The sequence below is a fragment of the Schistocerca nitens genome, chromosome 7 (genome assembly GCF_023898315.1).
Source record: "Schistocerca nitens isolate TAMUIC-IGC-003100 chromosome 7, iqSchNite1.1, whole genome shotgun sequence".
In the NCBI taxonomy this organism is placed as follows: Eukaryota; Metazoa; Arthropoda; class Insecta; order Orthoptera; family Acrididae; genus Schistocerca; species Schistocerca nitens.
Window position 1 is genome coordinate 616,272,618 of NC_064620.1, and position 14,531 is coordinate 616,287,148.

A 14,531-nucleotide genomic window follows, 5' to 3' on the forward strand; every position below is an offset into this window, starting at 1 on the left:
AGCTGGGCTACGGTCCCGCACACCGTTAGGCCGTCTTCCGCTCACGCCCCAACATCGTGCAGCCCGCCTCCAGTGGTGTCGCGACAGGCGTGAATGGAGGGACGAATGGAGACGTGTCGTCTTCAGCGATGAGAGTCGCTTCTGCCTTGGTGCCAATGATGGTCGTATGCGTGTTTGGCGCCGTGCAGGTGAGCGCCACAATCAGGACTGCATACGACCGAGGCACACAGGGCCAACACCCGGCATCATGGTGTGGGGAGCGATCTCCTACACTGGCCGTACACCACTGGTGATCGTCGAGGGGACACTGAATAGTGCACGGTACATCCAAACCGTCATCGAACCCATCGTTCTACCATTCCTAGACTGGCAAGGGAACTTGCTGTTTCAACAGGACAATGCACGTCCGCATGTATCCCGTGCCACCCAACGTGCTCTAGAAGGTGTAAGTCAACTACCCTGGCCAGCAAGATATCTGGATCTGTCCCCCATTGAGCATGTTTGGGACTGGATGAAGCGTCGTCTCACGCGGTCTGCACGTCCAGCACGAACGCTGGTCCAACTGAGGCGCCAGGTGGAAATGGCATGGCAAGCCGTTCCACTGGACTACATCCAGCATCTCTACGATCGTCTCCATGGGAGAATAGCAGCCTGCATTGCTGCGAATGGTGGATATACACTGTACTAGTGCCGACATTGTGGTTCTGTCAGTGTGATCATGTGATGTATCTGACCCCAGGAATGTGTCAATAAAGTTCCCCTTCCTGGGACAATGAATTCACGGTGTTCTTATTTCAATTTCCAGGAGTGTAAATTGCGGCTGTGTGTGCCGTAAGTTTTAATAGCGGAATTGTTCGCCGCTGTAAGGCAGAGTGCCTCGGCCCGCCTGCGGTCTCGTAACATAGAACGGGGGAATGTCGAGAGGTCCGAACCCGTGTCGACGAGGTACCTCACGCCTGCCCCCCGTTCCGCAACAAACAGACGCTTCGATATCATACTGCAGCCGGGTGCGCCTAGGTCCGGTCGCAGCTGGCGTTTGGGTGCGAGCAAGGAGCGCGGCACCTGGTTGCTTCGTTGCCGAAGCGGGCGTGGTACCAGCAGTAGCCGCTTTGTGCGTGCTTTGACGTCGGCGGGGTACCGTTGGAGCGGCTGTTGCTGCGTTGCCGGCTGCGCGAGCCGCGCCGCCTGTCACCCGGTCTGCTGCCGCTGCGGCGCGTGCTGCCCTCTTGCTGCGAGCGCGCCAACCGGTCGATTTGCGTCGAGAGAGCTGCCACCTGTGCGGTCAAGTTTTGCACTAGCTGGTGCAGGTCGGCATCCGATGCGGGTGCGGGAGGCGCTTGCCGCCACAGACGTGGGGGGACGGAGTCGTAAGCTGCCGCAGCCGCGGTGCTAGGCGCCGTTGTTAGCGCGTCGTGCACCCTGTCGGCCAAGTTGGCGACGGCGTCCAGCTGCATCTCCGTCTGTGCGGCTGCCTGCACCTGAGCTGGGAGGCTGCGCACCCAGATAGTGCGTAACAGCGAATCTGGCACCATATCGGACTGCGCGAGGCTCCGCAAGTGGCGCAGGAACTGCGAGGGCCTCCGATCGCCGCATTCCTCTTGCCGCAGCAGTTGGTGCACTCGCTGTTCCTCTGACGACGAAATCCGCCGGATCAGCTCTTCCTTGAGCCGTTTGTAGCTCGACTGCGTCGGCGGGGCGGTGATTATATCCCGCACTTCGGCCGCATAGTTCTGGTCCAGCTGACTCACTACGTGCCCAAATTTCGCCAGGTCGCAGGTCACGTGGTTGCTCATAAATACCGCCTCAACCTGGCTGAACCACATTACAGGGTCGCGCGGCCAAAAGGGACGCAGCCTGATCAATGCCCGTCCAGCGCTTGTAGGCGTTCCGGCGGTTGTAGGAGGCGTCGGTGTGGCGGGGATTTCCGCGCCAACATTGTCCTGAGCTGTCTGTGGCTGCGCGGCGTCCGCGCGTGTAGTCCGTGCCTGTAGCTCACTCTCTAGCCTCGTGTTGCGTGCGAGCAGTTCTTCGACGGTCTTTCGCAACTCCTCTAGTGTCGCCATCTTAGTTCAGAGTCGAATACTCGTACAAGAGGAAAGTACACAGTGAAAATAACACAAGGGAAACACACGAAAAAAAAAAAAATTACTACGGAGCACTGTTCGGCGCGGGCGTATACGCGCAAGCCTACTCGCGGTTCCACGTCTCTCGTACCGACGAACGATCGTCACCACGTGTTTTTTTAGCCTCAGATCACGTCGGGGTCACCAATGAAGCGGGAACGTGTTGTATCTCCGCTTACAGTCGCTCATGTGCAGTGAACCGGCATTTATCGCCGCGCCCACGCACTATGCTCATGGCAGAGGCTTTGTGGCAATAAACGACTAAAGCGGTTTCTGGACAGGACACATTTATTTTTCCTACAGCTACGATAAATGTCACATAACAACCTTCGCTGATGTTCGTCTATACGGGTGCGTTGCACTGGCGGCACGGCTTGCTCACCGATCCCGGAGGGTGTACACTCCAGTGACGAGCCGTGGCGCGACCGCGTGGACCGAGCGAGGCAAAAGGCCGCGTCACCGAATGTTCCGCTCCTGGCGCGACCGGAGACGTGCGTCTCGCGGGCCCCGAGGAATCGCTTCATGACGTCATCAGTAAGGCTGAAAGCGTGACAGCGCTGCCTGGTGACTAGACCTGTAAGCAACTCTGTTGACGTAAGTGACGTCACATGTTGGCTACAGTGTTTATACAGACTTGCCTTCGGCTGTTGTTTTGGAATGTCAAATCAATCCAGATTGTTTGAATGAAGCTTCCGTTAGCAGAATAAAATGTAGCAAGAAGGTTTAAATGCGAATAATCTGCATTATGGTGACATGCTAAATCCGCAGCGTAGTCAAAGTTACATATTAGAGTCGTACGTGATTGATTGAAACCAACCGATTACAAATTATTGGTCGAAAGGCAGAGTGATTTATAGCATAACACATATTACGCATTGCGGACAATGTGTCTAAATGTTTTTCACGCATTAACTGCAGCTTACTACTGTAGGCTAACTACCACTGAGACGTTTGCAGCACGAATTTGTCTTTGAACCCATACCAGCAGTAGCAAATGCGGAAAAACAAATCAAATATGTTAAAGGATGCGTAGTGGAACGCCCATTGCATTTTTCCAGTTTGTGTACGATATCTGTACGTAATATTCGTCAAAACACGTCGGATGATTGTTCATTTTCTAATATATGTTTTTTGGGGGTGACCTAGTAGTTTTATTTTTTTTATTATGAGAAATGCGTTCAATGTGGGAAAGTGCATTTAAATATGCAGCAAACAAATATTAGGCAAAGACACACGTCTGTCTGTTACCACAACCTTTATTCCTCATTCGCTGTGTTCCACAACTGTCAACGAAATTATCGCTTTTCAACCTAATGTAGACCTCAGACTATGCTACAAATAAAGTTATTACTACTGACAAGGTTTCTAGGGAAAAGGGGAGGAGGGGGGCGAAATCCAGTATAGTGCTCTTGCCCTGTGTGTGTTACCGATATGCTTAAATTTTGATCGTTGTTTTTCTGTAAACAAACAGCTATATGCCAATCACATCTTCCTGTATGTAGTTTCTCAAAAATTCAGTTTATGTGATCTTAAGATAAAAGAGCTCAATGAGGGAATATTAATAGATCAATGCAATACTGACATCTCCAAATTGTAAGACTGCTATAGATGCAAGTCACTGATTGTCAGAGTGTGTCACTGGGACAAAACATTTGAAGTAAATCACGAAGCTTTAGGTTAGTTCAACTATTACTTCTTAATGTAGTAGGCAGTCACAATTTTCTTCCGTATTTTTATGTATATACATACTACACAAGCAACCAAATAGTACTGTTCCACTCGCAAATAGAGAGAGGGAAGAAAGGCTGTCTGTCATCCGATCCCTGATTTCTCATGCCTTCTAAATTTTCTCAATAGTGTTATACAAAATAATACTCGCACATAGTTTGAAACTACTGGTAACCTATCTAGAATCCAGCCTCTGACTTGCTTCAATGTGTTGCTTAAATCTGACCTCGATCTCAAACTTTGGAGCAGTACTCATGAATGTGTCACATAAGTGTTCTATACGGGTGGTCTAAGTAATCTTCCCCTCATTTCCAGTCACAAAAAGTATTCATCTTCCCAGAGGAAGGAAGTAATGACCCTGAAAGCTAGAAATGTTTTTTTTTTATTCAAGTGCTGTTTTTCTCTCATACTTCATACAAAGCATTTCAGAATTTTACAATGAGTACTGGCAGCCCTACATATAATGGTAACATTAAAACCCTGTTAATTTGAACCTTAGTGTGAATTAGCATATGCATCCTTGAGTCGAAACATTATGTTTAATTATAATTATAGAAGGAGAGGCTAATAAAATATTTTTTTTACTTTGTATTTTTTTAATATCTTAGGATTTTCAGTTTTCTGCCTGATGTCTAGCAGCAACCTGTTAAAGACTTTCGATCAGAATGTGAAATTCCGTTGTGAATCGTAGGCAGGGATGTATAGTCTACATGGATATTGTTTTTCCTTCCAGTATTTTGCAAGTTCGTTTCACCGAACAGAGTAGAATTACCCCTATTATGAACAGCAAATACTATTAGGGAGTAAATATGTTGACATGTAAGTGAAAGACTCCGAAGTCCCTGAAGAGACTTCTGTAAGAAGCTGCACTATCGATTTTACACAATAATTTTACTCACATGGATCAGAAGTTCTGTTAACTTGCCATATCAGATTTGAATAATATCGCAATCTTTTCATAACAGCCTCCATCACCGTCACCAGTAATGGTGCTGGTGTACTGTAGCAGCACATTAAAAGTGTTTCAACTGAATTGATTCTGCATTATTTCTCTTCCCCATGTCCTTGACATTAATGCTACCAAGTTATGTTCTTGTACGGTAATTAGTTTCCATGTTATAACATGTTAAATATAGAAAGTGTAACTGTAACCAAGCAGTAGTTTTCTTTGATGACAATATCAGTTCCAGTGCACAACTCAATTTCAAAATCTGTCTTGTGGGGTGAAAATCCGTTACTGCTGCTATCTTGTGCTGACAATGAGATGACTTTCATAGAAATACTGAATTATTTCATTTGTAATACAGTTTCATAGTTTTTGTAGTTGCTCATGATCTTTACACTTGCATGCAATGGATGTAGCATCAGCATACAGAATTATCCTTGAATTTGGGGAGCAGTATTTTGCCATTTACATAAATCAACAAAAGAAAGTGTCCCAGTACAAAGTTCTGCGTACCTTGTGTTACACATCAGTAATGTTAGATCTGTGTGTGTCACTCACCATTCTTAACAGTAAAAATTGATTCCTGTTAGATACGATTGTATAAGACCATGAACAATTAACAGCCTATTTACCCAGACATTTTCTCAGAGTATTTATCATCTGTCTCTGCAAGCATGTGATGGAGATTAACTAGAAAAATACCTATACTTGCAGATGGAGGACTGTCCATACACACAATTATGTGTTTCCTTTTCCATCTGTAATTCATCACAGAAAGTCCAATGACATATTCAGCAGGTAAAGAACTTACAATATGGGGCAGTAATTCTTCCAACTTTTTGCAAACTTTGAAACATCATCATAAAGCCTGAGTTTCCTACTGAAAGATGAGGACAGATTCTTTGTTAATGGATGCATACTAAGGTTCACCTTTGGTATCCCAGTGCTCAGTAATAACTGAAAAATCTCATTTATTAACGTATGTTAGATGTCCTAAGCACTGTGCTTACTTCCAAGGCTTATAAAATTTTGGTTTATAATCTTAAAACTGTATTTGGATTTGTGGATCATATCTGCAGATTTAACTCCACACTGTGTATTAACTAACTTTACAGGCTGCATTGTCACTACCTTTTTCATTTCTTTGTTTGAAGCCGTAAGTATCCTCATTAAGCAAAGCAGATGTACTTGTCAAACTGGTAAGAGGCCACACATGTAAAAAGATAATGATGATGACGATAATAATAATAATAATAATAATAATAATAATAACGAGCATAAACTAGCAAAATACACAAAGCAATCACTCATATAAATACATCGGCTACACCACTGCAATTTCATTTGCAAACAACAAATAGAAACAGTAGATCACATCGCAAGCGGATGTAAAATACTAGCAAATACAGAATACCCCAGAAGACATGATAACGTAGCAAAAATAATACATCAACAACTTGCCATACAACATAAACTAATAAAACAACACGTTCCCACATACAAGTACGCACCACAAAATGCAATGGAGAATGATGAATATAAATTATACGGGAACAGAACCATTATAACAGATAAAACAACACCGCGTAACAAACCTGACATCATACTCACCAATAAAAAGAAGAAATTGACGCAACTAATCAAAACATCCATACCCAATACAACAAATATACAGAAGGAAACAGGAAAAAAAATTGAAAAATACATCCAACTGGCTGAGGAAGTCAACGCAATGCAGCTACATCCAAACTTATATATACAATTACAGAAATCTGTAATTATTGATACATGTTCAATTACTCGAAAGTTCCTAAATGCAATGTAACATACACCATACAGTTAAAAGGAAGTCACGCTTGATCAAGGTCCGCGTCACTTTCCATTTTTGACCAGACATAACGTCTGAGAAAAGAAAGAATGATAATAATAATAACAATAATTATAGTATGGTTCATACTGTTATCCATTACTGTCAGAATGTCAACTACTACTACTACTACTCTGTAACAATAAAAAAATAATAATAATAATAATAATAATTATTATTATTATTATTATTATTATTATATTTCAAAGCAGTTTCTGACAGCTGAACATAAAACTTATTTGTTTTAGGAGATATTAAGTAATATCTAAGAATGCTGTTAGTTTTGTGTCTTCAAGGCATAATGCTGCTTCGTTGATCATAGCAACTAACAAGCCTGAGATAACAGTACTGTGGTATTACCTAAGAAGAAATCAATGCACTGGGTGTGAAGTGCACAATTTACTCTACCAGCAGGTATTCCACAACATGGCTTCACACAGTTCTATACCATCATGAATATCTTTGTAGTAAATACATTACTGATATATTCATCATTGACAGAAAATTGAGTCACATTTTTGCTTAAAGTCCCTATAATGGCAGTTGATCAGACCATATCTGAAGAGACAGCTACCAACCTGCACTTCCCACAGGAGGCAGAACTACCGATTAGCAGAATTCTGAAACGTGGATCTTGTAAACCTAGCAAAACAAGTCCGAGGTGGCATGTGTTCTACATGCGCGGTGGCTAGGAAGTGTCTCTAATGACTGTTCAAAGCTATGTAGATTTAATTCATGGTTTAAGTAATTTACATTATTTCATTGTTATGGTTCATACTGTTATCCATTACTGTCAGAATGTCAACTACTACTCTGTTACTTTAAAATCTTCACCAAGTTCACTGTGGTCAACCTAAACCACCAACCCCGTGCTTTCAAGTGTCACCTGCAGTGAACTGTGGAGAGAGAGGGAGGGAAAGAAGTTGCAATGTATTGGGAAGTCCTAATTCAGCTTCCTTTTCAGGTATGTTCATTTTGAAATATTAAAACTAAGAAGAGTTTCATTCCTAGGCCCCTAATTTTGAAATCTGGACCACCTCACCATGCCAGCAGTGGAACAAAAAGTACACCATATGCATGACAGGTCCAATGTAAGCTCTCCTCTCCCAGAAATTCACACCACAGAGATGTTGGGAACACAGGAAACTGCACCAAATATGTAATTATAATTCCACAGTTCATTTTCCAAGTATTTGAGCAAAACCAGTTCTGGCATGCCATAAAATTTGTACGAAGAGTTCTCTGAATATTCTGTACCTACAGCCAATGGGTGCATAACCTAGTGTGCCACTCGGATGGGTTTGCTTGTGTATCAATTGCCATGTTTGATTCTGGGGGTTTCATAAAATGTATTCCCACATCAGTTTTTAAGTATCTATTCTCAGTTGCAAAATATATTATGCACTTGTCAATGCTACTTCAGTGTTAACATTTTAGATCATGCTGGGGAATATACCAATAACACTGTTTGAACATACCTCAGAAATTTTATTTTCTTCAACCACAGAGAACTAGGGACCAAGTTCTGTGTAATAACTGGTTCGCTGGCACAAGGTGCTGGTGGTCACAGCGGATAGCTCTACTGTTACCGGTAGTATGTTATCAGCATTTTTACGCTTTAATTGTATTGAGCAAAAATATTTGCATCTGACATTCCTCATCATTTCCACAACACTTTTGGGATTGCAGTATCTTATAAAATCAAATGATTAAACGATTAGAAAGGTGTCCACAAATTCAGTTTTACACATATTTCAGCACAGGATACCTGACTGTGTAAAGGGCAATCCCGCAGACAGTATTCATGCTCCAGGTTACTAGGAGCCTGGTTAACACACTGACTGCCATCCTGCTACACCAACAATGGCAGAATCACACACCTTACTTGGTGTGCCCAGCCTGCCAGTGAAACATCTGTCACTAACCAAGTCAGTCAACATGTTAAATATAGAAAATTAAGGCCAGCAATTACTATAATCTAAAAAAAGTAAAATTACAACTGAAAAGGCAATTTACAATTGTGTCAATCAAGTAAATTTTGCTTTGTGTCCTTGATTTTTTTGCCACAACTGACTAGTAAACATGCATACTCAAGGACTGCTGAATATTCATACTTTACCTGTTAAAAATAAGCAAAGCCATTAGAAACAGCTATGCACATAGTCCAATTTATGTTGAAATTATTACCTGGGTATTTCAATTACATTTGGGAACTATAGGTAACAAGATAAAAAACAAAAGAAACACACAGACACAGAATTAATTTCTTTATTAACAATGCTTGGGTTTCCACATCACCATAGAGGTACCAAGCTTGATGCGTTACTCATTATTTTACATGGCGAGTTTCCCCAGTAGGCCTACAAACCATGAAACACTCACAAATCAAAGGGAGATCAAGTTAGATCTTACAGTACGTGTGATCGAAACCAGTATGTACTGTCAACACTTCAGATTCAGGTTGTTTCAGTGCACTAGCAATGTTCAACTTCTCGTCAGTGGTTGGTTTGGCAAACGTGCTCTTCGGACGGATGTTATGCTTATTAGGTATTCGTTGTACTTTCACCTTTTCATTACTGGCACAATGTCGACCTTCCCTATTGCAGCGAGAGTTAACAATTAGTAGCAAACTGTCAATTTCTTTTTCCACAGTACCTACAGTTTCTCTATCCAATTGGTCTACTTGGCCTAACAGAACTTTCAATTTGGCTTTTAACTGTGTTCCATGAGAGGCAATTTCCTCATTATCACTTTGTTTTTTCATCAAAGAAAAAATGTCAGAAGCCTCTTTGATTGAAGTAGTTTCCATCATTTTGCCTGTTTTAATAGAATGTAATCCATACATCATCGAGACAGCGTGAATATGTTTACATATATTCAAATTTATTAAATTGTCTGGGCAACAGCAAGAAAAACTGTGCACACATATCTCACATGCAGAGCACAACAGTTTGCACTTCAGGTCACAGTCCAAGGTTTGTAGGACAACAGTGTATGTCATACCACTTTTTGACTGAGATTTTACCTGAAAATGCTTCCCATCATTACTGGCCGCAATCTGTCCCCTGTCAATTTTTTTTGACTCTGTATGTCGTTGTTGAATCTGCTGCAGTCTATAGGAGTGCCCACCCTTAAAGAGTTTCACAATTCTCTCAAAAAATTTATCCCTCGTTAGCTTCATAAGTATCAGCAGCAACTTGTCCAGTCTGTTATTAGTCTTTCCGTCCAGATAACAATACTTCAATACTCTATGCATGGCTTCGAGGTGCATATTAGTGTTGATATTTAAACTGCGGCGATGACAGTAAGCCCAATGTTGAGGCCTGAATCCATAAGTATTCGAGAAATATATTCCAAAGTCTTTTGTGTTTTCATCTTCTTGGAGTTCCCTCTCAAACAACTCCAACAGCTCACCGAACTTGTCTACATCAGGTTCTTCCAGCAGCATGCGTAAGGCTTTGTAAACCTGGGTTTGTCTCTGTGGGCCACCACACACTTTCCTTAAGTTTTTTCTCCAGGAACGGTCAACATGCCACGTACATAGCAAATTATTATCTGCTAGGCCCATTACACGCGCCCATGCACATCGGAAAATTTGCGTATCATCTGACATAAAAACAGATGGTTTTATTAGACCTGCTTTCTCTTTGACACAGGTAAAAAATTGGGTCATTACTGTAGTGTTCTCTTTATTCGAAACACAGAAGGCAACTGGAATGCCGCTTCCAAATTCATCAAGAACTAATAGTGTTGTTACTAGTAACTTGTACACATTTGTACAATGTGTTGAATCTACACATACAGTTTTTGGGCCAAACTTCTGAAGCATCTGACACTGTAGATCTGTCATTAGCACAATCATCACATCATTGTCCGATGAATAGTCCACATTACCGATGACATTTTTGTTCATTAGAACACAGTCTTTTATTTGTTCTAAAAAGATGCTCACACTTGTTGCATCATTGGCATGGAACTGGTGACTATTAATTCCAAAGTCCCTCTTTATGTTATGGAGATCCTTTCGAGTTAAAAGGTGGAGTCTTTCTACCTCTTCGGAATTGATGGACTCTCTCACATCATCCAAAATTCTTTGGAAGGTCACGCCTTCGGCTATTTTACCTGTAACATTTCTACAATTAATAAAGCTAGAAACACATCATTAATCACATATGTTTCACTGTTTACTTAATTCTACCAGGACATATATGTGGGGAGGGGTAATAAATGCCCTCAACAGTCAACACAGTGCACAATTGCCATAATTTATAAAGCTTGCTATAATTCATAAAGGACCACAGAAACAGTCATTTCAATTCAAATATACAGGAATTTTATCTTTCCATTGACGTAAACTGTATTTGTATTTTTACTTTACATTTGTAAGGGATCCAGGTAGCACCAATATGTTCGGGTATATATTATGTGCCACATGAAATTTCAGGTCATACACTGGCAAAACAACACTATGTAGTAAGGCAAATATACTGAGAATGTATCAGACTTTAGCAGCATATTTAATTTTGACCTTTGTTAGTGTTGCTGCTGTGACTAACACTTTTATGAAAGATCAAAACAAATCATTGTCAAACTGTGATAAATAAGCCTTTGTACATGTAGTTTGCTATAGTAGAGTATGGAAGAGAGGCACAACAGGCAGGGCAAAACTGAGGTGGCAGTGACACCTAATTACTACATGGTAGCCAAATGAAAAATGTCCTGAGGGACTATACTGAGAAGGATGAAAAATATCAACATCTTTTCAGATGAAAGAATAGGACCATTACTTGCTATAGAATGGTGAGGATACCGATGTGCTAGACATACAGGTAAACCACAAGCAAACTGCAAAATGGTGGTCAGAAGAAACAGATAAAGGAATAACAAGGATAACAAAGAATGGAATATGAGAAAGGACAGATAGTGAACCAGGGAGTATCAATCTGGAGATTTTGAAACATTGTACCAAGATAGTAAAATCAGTACCAGTTATTCAACAAAATGGTATGTGGAAATTTAATATGTGAAGAAATGTCAGTTACATTACTACCAAATGGAGATCACTAAATTTGTTTGAACTATATAGGAATTTGTGTTACATATCATTAAGAAGAATTTAAAGGTAAAAAGAAAAGACAGGGCTAAACCTAATTTTAAGACTTTACCACATTTTCACACTATAACATTGCAAAAAAAAATTGACACCAGCTAAAAGAAAATTGCATGTTTTCATAGATTTAGATAACACTTATGATACTATTCCAAGGAATGTACTTTGGAAAGCATTACATATGGTGGGCAGGGAGGACCTCTCCATAAAAATAAACATAGTTATAATTACACCAAACTAGAACTACCCACAGCCCCAAGAACATATTATGAACACACTTTAGTTAATTTATTCTTTAAGAGTCACTATCTACATTCCCCATGTAAGAACCTCATAACCAGGAATGCCAATCAATGTGATACACATCAGTCTGCTATGTTTCCACCAGCAAATTTGTTGCATATGTTATGCACAATTTCTGGTCAAACTATGCACACAATCTGATACAAATACCCTTTCTGTAAATAATACAACACACTGTCCTGACTTAAATAGCCTTAAATTATTAAAAAAGTTATAACTAATATTAAATAAATCTGTATAAAAGCACTATTTAATACTGTTGCATCTATTCTACGGTTAAGGTAACACTCACCAGCAATGACTTCCCTTTCAGATCTAGGGAGTTGTAGAAACCCTATATTCTTTTCATGTCCAAAATGGGTTTTGAAATAAACAACATTACAAATACCATTTGTATCTTGGCTAACCTCTATGGCAGCAGTGCAATGACCTCCCATTTTCTTACTGCCTTGCGACTTAGGCTGCCTCTGACCTTTTGATTGAGATTTGAATACCCCAGATCTATGACACATGTAAATGGTCTTAGTGGCACCTTTCATAGGCTTAGCACCACCGTGTGTTACAAAGCTACTGCTTTCTTCCTTCTCTTCTCTCGACTTCCACATCAGAAAGTCTGAAACACCCATTACAAAGAAATATTACACTACTCACAAATCTGCTTTCTGTCGCGCAATCCATACCTATTTTACTGCCAAAAAGACTTACTACGGTCAGTGATGTAACTTTGAACCTCAGAAGTTTTCATGTCTGTATGAACATGTTACTGAACACTATTTGAGCGATACTAAACTTGAATGCAGTTACTACACAATTTCTGATCAACAAATCAGTTCAACATTACATCTGAATACTACAGGCACAAGGATCGAAATTTCGCTAGACATTTTACTTTTCTTGTACATCATAAAATTATTATACGATGATACTTACCGTCCATTGACTGAAATATAAGATTTTCTTTCTCTGTTGGAACCACGTGCTTTTCCTGTACATGTGCTCTCAACTTAGCCAAACCGTTAAACGAATAACTACAATCGTCCTGTGGGCATTTCACTGTACCATCCGTATTCGGTTCTATATCATGCACTTTCCTTATGTGTGCATATAAAGTTTTTCGTAACTGAAATGTCTTATCGCAAACAAAACACGTATTCAAACCCTCCATCTTACGCACCGTATCAGCAAAGAATGCCTTGGTTGAAAGAATATCTACGGTTCGAAAACTACCAGCGATATTGCCTAGCATGAGAGACGACGTCATGTCTCATGTTATGACGTCATGATTCCTCGGGGCCCGCGAGACGCTTCTAGCGTCGAGTCAACGTGACTCCGCCGTAAATGCGTACGCGCGGTCGCAAACGCAGTCGCCGTTAAATTGTCTTCCGTTTCTTCGCGGACGTTACGGCGCCTCCGGTCGCGCCAGGAGCGGAACATTCGGTGACGCGGCCTTTTGCCTCGCTCGGTCCACGCGGTCGCGCCACGGCTCGTCACTGGAGTGTACACCCTCCGGGATCGGTGAGCAAGCCGTGCCGCCAGTGCAACGCACCCGTATAGACGAACATCAGCGAAGGTTGTTATGTGACATTTATCGTAGCTGTAGGAAAAATAAATGTGTCCTGTCCTAAAGCGGTTTCTGGACAGGACACATTTATTTTTCCTACAGCTACGATAAATGTCACATAACAACCTTCGCTGATGTTCGTCTATACGGGTGCGTTGCACTGGCGGCACGGCTTGCTCACCGATCCCGGAGGGTGTACACTCCAGTGACGAGCCGTGGCGCGACCGCGTGGACCGAGCGAGGCAAAAGGCCGCGTCACCGAATGTTCCGCTCCTGGCGCGACTGGAGGCGCCGTAACGTCCGCGAAGAAACGGAAGACAATTTAACGGCGACTGCGTTTGCGACCGCGCGTACGCATTTACGGCGGAGTCACGTTGACTCGACGCACGTGGTCCGCGGCGGAAGAACTGGGGAGACGTGTGTCGCGTCCCGTCGACTAGCTCGCACTGGCGGCAGCTTTGTTCCCGTGCGGTCCGGTGTGCGACGCACCGTTGCCGAAATTCCGCGTAACGGTACAGCTGCGCCTACTTGTGTCGGCAGTGCCGTAGTTCAGCCCTTCGTGCGTTGGACGGTGCTGCCGCCACAAGTCTTTCAATATAGTAGCTGTGCAGATGACGGAATACGTAGCTGACGACAATGCTGAGCTGATGTAGTTTTCTCGTCGAGAACGTGAGTGGCCTCCAGAGCAACGGGTCAGTACAGAACGGGAAATAGTTACAACTCCAGATACCTGGGCCTGTTCACCGGTACCATGCTCTCAATACTTACAGGTTTAACAAAGTAGGTGCGCCTACACTGGCACTATCATAGCTGCACACCGAGACTGCTGGAGTGCACAAGAAACCCTTCCGCAATCCTTTATGATTCGAGCTGCTCTGCTTCCTTTCTGCTCG